The 10,000-nt window shown below is 48.3% G+C and overlaps 1 long non-coding RNA gene and 1 pseudogene across 1 annotated transcript; both read left to right on the top strand.

Annotated features, from left to right (window-relative positions):
• The first annotated feature begins 75 nt into the window (after positions 1–75).
• Positions 76–1,665, top strand: LOC136354619 (uncharacterized). The gene is made up of 2 exons (XR_010738170.1): positions 76–843; positions 1,304–1,665. It is a non-coding gene; the product is annotated as an uncharacterized lncRNA (long non-coding RNA).
• Positions 1,666–6,854: 5,189 nt separating this feature from the next.
• Positions 6,855–8,216, top strand: LOC112937434 (uncharacterized; annotated as a pseudogene).
• Positions 8,217–10,000: the final 1,784 nt, after the last annotated feature.

Below are 10,000 nucleotides of genomic sequence, written 5' to 3'. Positions count from 1 at the left end.
GTCCCTGAGACTCTTGTTTTTCCATTTTGATGTTGTTATAGGCTTTTCACCCACCCGCCTTATTCCCTTATGAAGAGAAAGTTGACTAAATAACTAGATTCTCAAGCTCTCATTAACTTAAACCTCTTCTTTCGCCTACTTGTTTTCCTGCTTGCTAAGCGGCTTGTCTTGTTCGCCTCGGCCCAGCTTCCTTTCCGTAGTGAGAGAAGTGATTACACTCGACCATCTTCGAGGCTGCTTTCTGCTAGCCATATTCCTAATCTGGGTATCCTTCCTTGTTCAGGAATTCCTGGCCATGGGCGGTATTCACTTGATATCGCGTTCACAAGCTTCTTCTGGCGTACGTAATGTGAGGTCTTTCCTTCGCTCCGCTACTAGTTCTCCTGGGCCAAGATTGATTTGGGGCATCATGTTCAATTGTGAGTTGGACAGTTCGTTCCGGATCTGCATAGTCAGAAAATCTCGTTCCAACCGGTCATGAAAGTTAGTGGAAGTGTATGACTGCTTTCTTTGTTAGGTGATTGATAGAGTTTCGTTTTCCATAACTCTCGAGCTCATTCATCGTAGAAAGCGTGCATTGTGCTCTTCCTATCGTCGTATAAAGAAAGGTGTCTGTTTTTTCAGAAAGAGAGCAAAGCTGCCAGAAAAGTAGAATGCCGTGAACAAGGGTGGTTTAAAATCGTGCGTGAACCCCAATTTCCACTCAATGCGATAAAAGCGGAGGCCTCTCTCTCCGGGCTAGAAACAAAAACGAAAGTGCTTGCATTCCATTAGCTAGAACCCGACAGTCGAAGGCGTCTAAAAGAACTCTTTATTTCTTATTGGCTTTCATTTCACTTCGAGGTAAGACCTTATTGTCTAGTGAGTGGAGTATCATTTCCTCTCTTATCTTTGTTCTTTTCCGAACTGAATAGAAAAGAGAATAGCTCTCGAAATTGCTTTTTCCTTTTCTTATTCTTCCTTTCCTTTCGACCATCTTACTTTGAATCCGGGCTCGCCTACACTCTGTTCCGGGCAGGATGAAAGGGAATAGAGCTTTGACTGGCGCGAGGTCTTTCGCGAATTACGATTCCAAGGAGGGGGTTACATTCCCTGATGATGGATTCCTTGGTTTTATCCCAACAATACTACCCTATCCTACCTATACCGGTTCATAGCTTTTGAGAATTCTCTTACCGAGGAAGGCACAAACCTTTTGAAGTAGTGGAATTGCCAACCCTATCTTACTTTTGTTTTGGGAATGCTGATTCATTTTCCCCTTTTCTATACTACTCATTCCATTCTCTTTGTCTTTCTCCAACAGGTTAATCCTAGCATCTGATCCCTTACCAATTAGGGAATTCTGTATTCGGGTTTGTCTTAAAGTATTTATCCGGGTAAATAAGGGAAATGAACTGTTTCATTCCTCACGGCTTTCCCTCCTTGCTATTCTTACCTTTCACCTGTAATAGGTGTGATGCTATACCGGATTATCTATCCGTGGATAGTGTTTTCCTTCAGATCTGAGTATCTCACATACTTTTTTTCCAAAGGGTTCTGTTTCTGGTACCGCCAAGGGGTTGTTCACGTATTAACTTTCCAATGATGCTCTTTTGTACCTCCATATGTATCTTTTAGGCCTGTATTCAACTTACTGAATAAGTAAGAATCCCAACTTACTCTCTAGCTTGAAGCACTCTTCAGGAATTTCTAAGAGGGGGAAAGAAGTCAAACTCAAGCCTATCCGTCCCCTCCTCTGGGAAAGAGGAGCAGGCTGTTAGGCAGCCCGGGTTTAATACAACCTCTAGGGTAGGCCGTGAATCACACTGTCAAAAACAGAGTAGTTTATACACTCCAACAAGGAAGAAATGGGAAGGCTTAAGAAAAGATATCGTCTTTGATTTACTTATCCTTAGTAACCTACTTACTCCTCAACCTATACTATCGGATCATAACGTTCGTGATACGTGTTTAAACCCTCGCTCTCTTTTGTTCAAAGAGTGTGTATCAACCTATACTTGGATTAAACCAATCCCTATAAGTGAGTTTAGTTAGCTATCTCTTGCGGCGTTCTCTACCGGGAGAGCTCGATCTTCCGCATACGTTGAGTATCGTTTAGTGTAAACTTTTTCCTATGTTTAATAACATTCTCCCCTCTAATTACCTACCCCTTATCGAAGGATAGGTATAAAGATACAATTGAATAGAAGAGGAGGTTGTAGCAGCACTCGTATATGCTAAATATCATATATTAGGCCCGTGGAACTGACAGCACGCCGAACTAATAATGGGGGGCGACTCGCCGGAGTCGAACCGACATAGGTTAACCCTATCTTCCAATAAGGGGAATCGCTTTGGTTACGCAGTTCAGTTGGCGCTAACAACCAACTTACGTTTGCGGCCCATCACAGGCAAGGAAATCGTTCCAATTCTATATATGAAAAAAAAAAGAAAGAGGAAAGCGTAAATCAATTTAGTTATCTTAGCTCTTTCAGGGAATCTTCTCTAGAGCCCTACCTGGAGTACTAGGATCTTTCCTTAGTCCTCCCAGAGACTGCATGCAAGAAAACCGTAGGGAAGAGGACAAGCTGGAAGAACACTCCCAAGATAAACTAAAAATCCACGTTGACGCAATCTCTCCACTTTTTGACCAGCAGAGGAAAGGCACACAGAGGGTGCAATTACATCAAGAACGAGGTGGAAGGAGCATAAGCTCTTGTAATAAGTCCGGTTTTTTGGCATCATCTATCTATGGGGCCGTACACGTTAGATAGCGGGAAGGTATAACATCTGCCGGTAGGAAGCCCATCTGGAGCGGTTTGGTTTACTAGCATTTCAGGCATTATTGAATATAGTTGCAAGTTTTGTTTGGCTGTAGGCAGAAGTCTTTGGTTCCGCTTTGTTAACAAACGTGCCTCTCTTTGCTTTCTCACTTTCCCAGAACTGCTACTTTCCTGCTTTTAGTACATTGCTTTTCGTATCATCTATGAGAATTCTCGTTTCAGAAACTCCTCAATATAGTCGTTATGGCAATTCTAACCATGTAGATTTTATTACCAAATTGTAGTTTTTTCTTTTGCCAATTCCACGCCTCTGTAAAAAAATGCCTAAAAGGGAGGGCGAGAGTTGAAGTGGATGGCCCTTCTATCACCTGAAAGGCTGAAACTCAGGCATGGCTTTACATGGCACACTTGCTTTCTTTCAGGCTGTTTTGGCTCGCAATAAAGCTAGGGTCCTGATCGAGCAAGACTACGTCCTATCTATCTACCTCTCCAAACACAATATCTTGAGTACCTATGATGGTGACTACATCTGCTGGCATGTGATGTTTGGACATAGAATCGAGTCCTTGTGAATGGGCAAAGCCAGGTGCTCTTATTTTACAACGGTAGGGACGATTACTCCCATTACTGACAAGAAAGACACCAAATTCACCTTTAGGTGCTTCAACTGCGGTATAGGTAGAAGGAGCTGGTACGGAAAAACCTTCTGTATAAAGTTCGAAATGGTGAATTGAGGTAGAGTAGACCGATGATCCGGTAGTCATTTGGCCGGCTATGGAAAGAAAAAGCTTGCATCTGCTCCCCTTAAACTATAACAGGTCCCATCTCTCTCCAAACCTAACGTGGTAGTTTCCCATCATAAGGCTTTCCATCTATAGATTGATTGAGCCATTACCCACCAAGGATCCCATTCGTTCAGAACTCAGTTGACTGCTTCTATAGATAAGGCGGAACGTCCTTAGTTCAGCATTATAGCACATAGTCTCCGACGCTACTACAGCGCTTCGCTAACTCGAAGCGCCTCGCTATGAGAATGACGCTTCGCTAACGCTCGGCTAAGTCGTCGAACCCTCGCGCTGACCATTCACTTTCTCAGTAGCAAAAGCGCTTCTCTTTGCCCCTTAACTTAATAAAGTATTTGGAAAAGAAAGAGATTCTTGGTTTTATTGCTCCTCATCTGCGCTCGTCAAGCCAACTTAGCTTTTTGGGAGGTGAAAGAGGGGTTGAAGCGGACATTTCGAAATGACAGCATCGAAGATATCTATATACACAGGAACGCTTATTCCGGACTGCGTTCCGGAAAAAGTAGCCTACTTGACAGAAAGGGCGGGCACTCTCGGCTCGGAGGTAGGCACTCTCGTCTTTCAACCCCACCGTCACTTTGAATTTAGTGGGGCACTGTTTACTTACAGCCTCTACGAGTTGCAAGTGAATGGGGCCGGTGCGTGGTGAACGGAAGGGTTCATCAAGCCATTTCTCGCCTTAACCCCTAAACAAAATAGGAAGAGGGGTACTTGACTAATAGGGGGCAATTGCATCGCACCTGACTGTGAGGGACCTCTTGATACCTTATGTTCACTTCCTAACTAGTAGCCGGTTTCCTGTCGCGGACCCAGTGCGCGGAGCCCCAACGAGGAAGGTGTTAGTGCTTTCTCATGGGGTCAATAATACTAATCCCTCTTTTTGTGCCGGGAAGAAGATAAGAAAAGGCGAAGCCTTCTCTTGGTTTCCCCACCTGTTGCTTCTAAAGGCTGCCCTCTCTCGGCTGGATTTTGGTCCAGCCTACTACGAGGATCCCGTATCCCGTACATCGTCTTTCTCCCTCCTGGGTTCCCGTGGTTCCTATGCCGCCGCGTTTCCCGGTCCTTTTCTTTTAGTGCTTCGACCCGAAGCGATAGCTTGACGCGTTTTCCGTGGATAAGATGGCAGCGCTCCAGCTCACTAAAGAATGGGACGGCAGTGGTCCGCCGGCAAGCTCGTTCTGATCTTGGACGCAGTACATTGGAATCCTGAAGCACCACCACGAACGCTACCGCGCGTGCGCCTGCGGTGCGGTAAGGCACCACCCTGTTGTGCCAGCAGCCAACTCCGGCGTGTCAGCTTAGTTATCCTCATCAAGCCACAACCTTGATGTCTAGCTTCCCAACTGGTAGACGGTTCCCTTTCCCCCGGAGCAATGAAGAAGGGAGAAGTCAGTTGATTCTTCCGAAGAACCGGAAGCGAAGCGCTATGCCGGGGCGAGGGGACGGGAAAAGAAACTGCTCCGAAGAAAGATATTGGGGTTCCCAATGCTTCTCCACGCCCAACGAGATGCGCCAACCTCGGGATGCTTTACTCCTAACCCCACGACGGTTCCGAGACGGAGCTTAACCTGAGTCTCGGTTAAGAACGGCGATGATCTACGTTTCACACGGCGCACGATTCCATGGATAGTTTCATTCGAGATCGTGATGGAGGACATAGCTTACGATCATCGGCTTTGATCATGCCACTAGGCATTTGATTAGGACATTGCACAATGATCCGAACACTTTGTCGCATCTCTTCGATACGGATACAGTAACGATCATAGCGATCTCCTCTGGTACCTACTGGTACGTCAAGATCCGATTGGTCATGAACATCGTAAGGTGCTGCTCTTCGCGAATCCCAGCATACCCCAGGTTGGGATGGGTAGGCCCACCACTTCACTTTTTCACTTTCACTTAGGCCCGGGCCAAGTCAGTGGGGGGACCCTATCGGGCTCCTTCCCCCCCAAAACAAACTGTACGTGGGAGTTTCCCTTCATACGGCTCGAATCATTCTCAGATGCCACGAGAGGCATCTTTCCTTATGATCTGGTGGTTCACACGCGCGCAAACGAGCACCGGCCGCAACAGCAAGGAACTATGACCAATAGAGTCAGACACAGAGCGTCATACTTCTTTATCTTGTAATGGTTGAGGAGTTTCTTTCTCAGAGGGTGCGGGACGCTTGCGGAGTCCGTGCCTTCCGTACCACCACAGGTCGTTCTTGGGCAGATCCCGCTCCTAAACATAAGGGAGGGATAGGGGGAAAGGGGCCGGGCCTATCATATAAATAGGGTTGTAGAAAGACCACGTATTTTCATTCGACGTTCCGGGGATTCGATCGACGAATTTGGCGAGCTGATCTGCTTTGATCCAGGAGAAAGCCCAGTCAGCCACCTTTTCGGTGCAGGTCACGTGACCTACAGCTCGGCCTTCGCTTTTTGAGACTTCCTCTACCCACATCTCTATGTGCCCGCAGCACTTTCATATGGGGAAAGATGGGCTTACCATGTTCCATCAATAGCACCTAACCTATGCCGATTTTGGCGGACCGTGCTCCACCCCGGTGAACTCATGCGGTTCCGACGTGCCCAGAGGCCAGAGGCGAATCCGTTCACGGTCCGTAGGACCAACACCATTCGAAGGTTGATGGCCCGCCCCGCCTAGAATAGGAATCTTTGACTGGGCTTACGCACATTCGCTCACTTACGCTGTCCCCCCTCAGCTCACCCCAGCCCCGGGTACGTCGTCTCCAAGGCTTCACACAAAATCTTCACTGACAACATATGCATGCTTTTGTAGGGTCAGGCAGAACCGTTGTTGCCTGATGGGAACTTCCCCCATATTGCTATCAATGTCTTCATGTCGCACGACCTCTTAACATTACACCACTGAATCCCCAATCCTTTGCTTGCTGTGCAGTGACAGTACCAATATCCACTAATCGTTGTTTCCAGATACGGTTGCCGGTTGACATCTCTTCTAATTCGTCGATACGAGAAGCAAATTGTTGTGTGGAGGAATCAATATCTCGACATAAGCCAAGAGGCAGATCTTGTGCCACTCCACCAGGTCGTATGAAACTGGCATGCATCCTGGCTCCCGGGACTCTTTCATAGAATTCCAACAATTTCTCCCGCTCCTCAAAAGCCCAAAGGAACGGAGTTGATGCTCCCACATCCATAGCATGAGTAGTTGAAGCAAGTGAATGATTTGAAATTCGAGTTATTTCACAGAATAACACTCGTATATATTGAGCTCGTAATGGTACCTCACAATTCAAAAGTCTCTCTACGGCTGAAGAATGAGCGTGTTCTTGGGCCATCGTAGAAACATAGATAGGGTCAACTACGGAACGAACAACGAAACTTTACGACAGCTTTTTCGTACACGTTCACTTGCATCACATACACAAGTGCTCTCTGAACCGTGCAATAAGGTCACCCATAACACGGCTCTCCCACTGGAGTTACCTTAGCCCCGGGCCATGCTATTCCATGATATTGGAAAAATGGCAGCCTAACTACTTATTATCATCGTCTTTAAAGCTGGGCGCCTTTTGAATATGAGTGGGGCTCCTAGTCTAGGCGGCGCCTTCGTGGAGCCAAACCGAAGGAAGAGCAAAAGGGCGAGGCCACACCCGGCTTCGAATAGGAGGGGGCTTAGCTCTGGATCCCGCCTGCTTGCAGAAATGAATGGATCAGAAAGGGGTTCTATTTCCGGGCCGGGCAGGAGGTGAAGGCCAGAAGAAGAAGAGAAGTGCGCCTTCCCGGTAAGGAAGAGGATAAAAAGGTGCTGTCATCTATCTCGACCTGTTTCCCGAGGCGTTGGAAATGAAGACCGGCTCGGAGAATCACTGGCGTGCTTTCTCCCCCCCATCGTTTCGCCAACAAAGAAGTCATCCTTGACTTGACGATTGACCATTCCATCCCTACCGAGCCGCCTCTTCGAAGTATTTACCTCTGCCTTTCTTTTTTTAGAACATACCCTTCAAATCAAAAAGCAAAAATCAAGAAAAGTTCCTCGTCTGTGATTTAATCGGCCCTAAGGGAGTTTACTCGACCCATTCTCCAGTCTCCCGCACTGCTCAAGTGTGCGACTCCGTATGAGGACCTCCTTCCCTTTTGCTCTGCCCACTCTCCGTTCACACGGTTATCAAAGCGGAGGAAGGGTGGGCAGCAGGTACCACGAGCCCTCTGTCCCACACATCTATCAAGAAGCAAGTGTAGTTCACCGGTTCCACCGAATGCTCCTATCTCTCGGCAAAGATCGTGTGAGTGTGCAGTTATGCTTCGGATGCTTCGCCATGGAATAGATCGACTCAGTTCCCCTTCTTTTCCGGTGCACTCGCTTTGTATCTCCGACACACAAGGAAGGACGCGGTGGGAAGAAAGCTGCCCTAGCCTCTGTCCGGTCGATCATTCCGCTGGCATCTTGCATTCACGCCTCCGTTTGACTGCCGCTCGGGAATGTAGTTGTAGATACGTGAGTCTTAGTGGGTCGTTGGCTCCACCTCTTATCTCCTTCTACGACATGCTGTAGTCGTCGCCATATTCAATATGTCACTTAGTCATATCTGCCTTGCAGCGGGTCAGCACCTCCGAAAGAAAGGGAGGGAGGACTTCATTCAGTGACTCCGCGATCGCCCTCTGAACGATCAAAATAAGGTAAAGCTTGAAGATAAGTTTTGTACTCGATTAATTTCTCAGTCCCTCTAGTCGGGTGGGCGCCGGCCGGCCGGATCCCCCTGAAAACCGTACGTGCGGGTCTCCCCGCATGCGGCTCACGCCATTTGAGGTGGCCCAGCCTAGCATTCATTCGCAAATCCTGTAGTGAAATTGAGACTGCTCGACCTCGGAAGCTAATTCGCGTGTAGGTGGCGCTGTCTGTCTACCGTTGACTGTATCTATTCATTGATACATTGGCTCGCCCCCCCCCTCTTTTTCCAAGAATGAATGAGCCGCTCGGACCTTCCATTTCCGTCAAATGACCCGGCTTCCCCTGGCTCTTCCACCGTCCGGGCTCCCTTTCCTCCCTATGCTCCCCCGGCGCAGGCCCACCACGCTTCGCGCCTGCGGCGTTTTCGCCAGACGGTCTTTGCCAGTAGTGCCATCCTCCCCGCAGGCTGTCTGTATGGGTGGGTTGTCCCTTGCTGCTACGTTCTGTTAGGCGCTATGAATTACAGGAAATTAAGTGGTTGACTTGGACAGCAGGCGGGTTACACGTTCCACTGTGCCGAGATGTGAGGTGCAGGTGGTGATGATCACCCCGGGGTATGCGCTAGCGCCCTTGACGGGCACTCCAGGATCCGCCTACGCTCGTGAAAACCCAGGTTGGTCCTCCGACCAGATGTGTGGATAACGAGGCCACCTTCACAACCTTCTCCCTTCTATCTTTATCCAAAGTCAGGTAGGGCGGTTCGCTTGAGTCGCTCAACCGTCCCTTTGCCCGGTGCTCATGACGCGCTACGGAACCTCCACCGTGCTAGCGGCATAGGAGCCTACTCAGCGTCAGCGGCTTCGTGCCGCACTGGAGTGATCCAATATGTGGTTCCGCACGTTCCACCACTTCTCCGTTCATTTCCAATACTGATCGTGAAACACCATGAGCAGCAGGATGTTGAGGTCCGGAATTCGAAGTGAAATTCTTGATTTGCCCGTTCCTAGTCGTCATGGGAAAGAAATAAGAAAGAAATAAGAAAGAGATTATTCCCCTAGAGCTTGTCCAGTACCACCAGTACTCAAAATGCATCTCCGCGCGTCTACCTGGCGCTTTTATTAGCCGCCTTGCATGCAAGCGAAGCGCTATTGGCGGCAATTAATAGCTCACTGAGCGATGATTGATGCAGTCAGTCAGTGCCCTCGATTATTCCTGATAGAAGGATCATGGCGCCCCGGAACGGAAGCATTCCATCCAGCAGCAGCATCTCCTTCAACCACGCGAGGACAAAACTGATGTTAGCTACATTCGAGCGTTCACCGCACAGAGGCGATCTCGAACACTACCTATGATAATAAATCCAAAGGAAAGGAACAAGCAACGGATTGAGCGCACTAGCGCGAAAGAACAAGCTGCTTCTTGTTTAGGGTCTTGACTCTTGAGTCTGAGAGGGAGAAGGCTTCCCGCGTGGGCGGATTAGCAATCCCTAGTCTTCCATAACGCGTATTGGACTTATGTTTCCTCCTCCTCGAAGATGATGGATCTATCTGGTCCGGTTACGACCATTCTTTATGGCTCTGTACCAATAGTACAGATTCGATTTAGGCTCTTTAAAGAATCACCCAACTGGTTTTTTTGCTTTTTAGCAGTAATCAGAAAGTTAGCTCTTTTTCCAGACCAGTGGCCTTGGAGTTCATCCCCGTCCTCTGCCAGGTGAGAAGGAAGATGAGAGATACGTTCCTTAGAAGTCGTCTTCAACTTTCTTCCAGGAAAGCCTTTCACCGAGCGAGC

This window comes from Oryza sativa, chromosome 12 (assembly GCF_034140825.1).
Source record: "Oryza sativa Japonica Group chromosome 12, ASM3414082v1".
NCBI classification, from domain to species: domain Eukaryota; kingdom Viridiplantae; phylum Streptophyta; class Magnoliopsida; order Poales; family Poaceae; genus Oryza; species Oryza sativa.
This window is presented reverse-complemented; position numbering and strand designations above follow the sequence as displayed.